Below are 4,149 nucleotides of genomic sequence, written 5' to 3'. Positions count from 1 at the left end.
CAATACCACTAGGTCAACCCAAGTGGATTCATATTTGTGAATGTTATTATTAGGGTGCGTTTGTTTTAGATTATTTTTGAAAAAAGATCTTTTTCTTTTTTTTTATAAAAAAAATCACTTTTGTCATTTTTAAGTGTTTGTTTAGGATTTTTATAAAAATCACTATCAAAAAAAATCTATTTTCACTCCAAAATGAAAAGTTATTAGGATTAGTTTTTTTTCAAAAACAATGAGGTAACACATTAACTAGTTAAAAAACATTATTTTTATAAAAGTGATTTTTTTTTTATAGTAAACAAACACAAATAGCTTCAGATTTTTTTAATACAAAATCTATTTTTCTTAAAGTTAAAACAAACGCACCCTTAATTTGCCGAGTACAAGTGAATTTTTCTAATAAATAATATGCGGATGCTATTATTTAATTTGTCGTGATTTTTTTCTCAGAAGTATGAAAAAATCCTCAATAATAAAAAATGCTAAGAGAATAATAAACGTGCAAAAGGCTGCAGAAGATGTGAATTGGTTCTCGAATGTAGCGAAGACATCTGATCTTTACCCATTGCTGAAGACAAATTATGGTCATGTAGACTACGACCTCTTGACTACATTTTGTGTGAGGTGCCACACATTAACATACATGAGCAATTTTCATCTTTCTATAGGTGAAATGACCATCACTTTGAATGAAGTACCATGTTTGCTATATATACTCGTTGATGATAATTTGCTATTTCATGAAAACTTGACGACTGATGAAGAATTCTGGCTAAAAGCGACAGTTGAATGCGAATTTGGGTGAAAATATTCCATAATTTTATCAGTACCGGTGTGCCGGTGAGAGAGCAACAAATTGATAGATGAGATAATGGATTGTTATGCCATTTATGTCAATTTTGATTTTTGGATTTTGTACCGAGGTTGAGTGTGTGTGAGAGTAAAAAAAAAAACATTTAACTCCATATTTTGCATCTGTACCCTGTCTCCAAACATGTTATGTCTTTAATAAATTGAGTCATGCCTCATTTAAAATTGTGCAGTTAGAAGCAAAGTTTAGGTTAAATTACCCAGAAGTTAAGTTAACTAATTGCAACAAATTAATTTTTAAGTTGTCTTTATCAGTAAGTTATTTAACCTTAACAATTTGAGGATTTCATCTTAAAAATGTGAGTTATTTGGGACTTAAAAGTTTTAATTGAATAACTTAAAGACTTAAGTGTTACAAAAAATATTTGAACTAGCTTGTTACAATTAAATAATTTAAAAGATATAAGTGGTGCGAAAAAAAACTTAAAGACCAATTTGTTATAATTAAATAACTTAAAGGATCTCTGGTGTAATTAACTTTAAAAACTTTGGATCCATCGAACTGGATAGCACTTCGGTGCCTTTGTTCTTATCTCTCTCATATGCCATTTATGGATGTTTCTTTGGTCCCGATGAAGTTTATCCGGAACTGTGTTTGCTTTGCAGTATCAGAAGTCCATTTTTGGCATAGTTAAACACCTATTACTAAATTCAATGAATCATGCAATTCATGTATTGTCCAGCCTCATTAGTCATTAATTATCTTTTATGTTGGAGCTATTCAAGTTTGAGAGTAATATTAAGTTGAATGAAGCTTTTACATATTTGGTTTTTTTCCCAGATTCATGGTGTAGTCTTTTCATCTGTTCAAAGAAAACATGAGCTTGAATGCATCACATAATGTCCAGGTACATGCTGACAAGGAAACAACGTTTTTAGGCCACAACTGAGGAAGACTGAGTAGTATGATCACTAATCTTGAGTTTTCAGAAGCACTATCTTTTGCTACTTTCACATCATTGCATATGGGTAATTAATTTTTGCATAAAGTTTCACCAAGTTATTATGTTATAAAAGGGGTTTATATGGAAGGAAAGTATATAATTTTGAAACATCAACAGATTAAAATGTAGTCAAACAATAGTAGCAACAAGTTGCAAGCATTCAACCCTAAAATAATTCTTGCAATAATTTCAAGTAAGATTAGTCTACAATATCAGAGTGGCCGAACCTCTTCATCTGCAATAATATGGTGAAATGCATGGAAGGCGTTTGTGTAATTTCGGCACTGAGCTAGAGGTAAAGTTGCACCAGCCAGCACACGAATGAGTGCCAAACTGTAGGATTGTTCAAGAAAATTACAGTTGATACTTCAACACGTTTTCTCTTGTTAAGAAGGGTTTCCTTATGCATGTTCCCCCAACATTGTCAAAGTTAATGTCAATGCCTTTGGGGAAGCCTATTAACAATTGTTGTGTGTGAAAAAGTGGATATTGAACCACATATGTAAGAGGATCTATATATCTGCTACTTTAAAGTTGTGTAAAAATGTGGTGTTAATTTTACCTGTGTAGATTCACTAGTACATAGCTCCAAATTTGAACTTTTCAAGTAAAAAAACTATCAGTTGATGATAAATTTATTTTTTGAAATTTTGACACTTTTGACCTCTACAACTACATAGAGAACTTTATCAACAAAGAAAATTGTCTAGACAATGTTCAAAACAAAAATAGACTGACTTTTTTTGCAAATGAATACCTTAATTGCTTATATTGAAGAAAAAAACATGGTTAGTCTATTTTTATGGATGGATTTGACTCTTTGAAGTGTCTTTGAGGGATTAAAAATGGATGTATTTGACTCTACGATAAAAGATTAATCAAAATGCAGGAATGCCAGATGATTAATCTCACATAAAACAAACAAGGGATTAAAAATGTAACTAGAACAAGAACAAAAAATATGGACTTAACATCTCTTGTATTTTTCACAAGGTGGCAATAAGAACAAAAAAAATATGAGCTAAGTACAGTTCTGGGTTTTCACAAGGGGCATATCCAACAGAACGTTGGCAGCGGTTTAGATAACCTCGGGCAATAGACCAAGCATAGAGTTAAGAATCATCAACTGCAACTAAAACCCATATCCTCCTCTTTCGCTTCCTTGTCTATGATATGAAAGGTATTAATACTAACTAACATTAAGCATGTAGGACATGGTAAAAACTAGAAAAATAATGAATATGAAAAATTAGTTATAAAGGTAGTATTAAGGGAAAAATAATCCAGACACCACACCACAGAGAAAAGATAAGGATAGGTACATAAAGGAGAACATACTAGTACAGTTATTAAAATTAAGAAAACATAACCAATTTGTCTTGAAGCAAAGAAAATTAGTAAGACATTTTTATAAACTAGGTATTTGGTTTCAGTGCTAGTTCTATCATCAAGGGGTGATGCTTACGTTCTTCTTCCCTAATCTCATTCACATGAAACTCAAGCTCCAGCTTCATGTCGGCCTCTATGATTTTCATCGCTTTGGCACGACCTCTATTGACAGCACGTTTGAAACTGGCGTCACACAACTTTACATCCTCATCGGATTCAGACTCCTCATACTCCGCCAGCAGCTTCTTGTCAAATTCCTCCCTCGCCTTCCTGTCTCTAATTCCTCCTCCTCCTCCTCCGCCTTCCTGGCTAAATTCCTCTCTCGCTTCCTTGTCTGTCATGGCACTAAGGTTGCCCCAGTAGCTTTCTAGTAACCGCACGTTTGCAACCTCCACAAATTACCAAACATACTGAAACTCTAACTAAAATCCTGCATCATTCGGAGAATACCTTTTTCCATTTGTTCGGCCAGAAAATGTAGTTTTAGAGTATTACTTTTATTTTTTCATTGCAAGGATTGGTTTGCCATTTAACTGAGTTGGAGGTTGCTATTTATACATGTTGCATTCAATTCATTTTTCTCTCAACATTCTAGGATGTATTCCCTCAATCCATCAGTTTATATAATCTTCCATTCTCCTCACCCTTTAAACCACTGCATGAAGACCCCATTGCCCCTTTCCTTGCTTTACAGCTCACTAATTAAACTTACGTATCAAACAAAAGAAAACACAAGATCTGAGTAGAAGATCATTCTCCAAGTGCCAACACCCAAGTTGAAGATTCGACCTCACAATCAGGTTTCGATGCCTTCAAATCAAAACTGCATCATAAACTTTCAGCTAGTTGGTCATTTGGAACTGCAGTTGGGGGTTCACGATCGCGTACCAATGCAAAAGCTACATCAAAAAGCTTCTAGTCAAACATGTGTTCAGCCAATTTAAACGCG

This window comes from Medicago truncatula, chromosome 1 (genome assembly GCF_003473485.1).
Source record: "Medicago truncatula cultivar Jemalong A17 chromosome 1, MtrunA17r5.0-ANR, whole genome shotgun sequence".
Lineage (NCBI taxonomy): Eukaryota > Viridiplantae > Streptophyta > Magnoliopsida > Fabales > Fabaceae > Medicago > Medicago truncatula.
Note: the sequence above shows the minus strand (reverse complement) of the source record.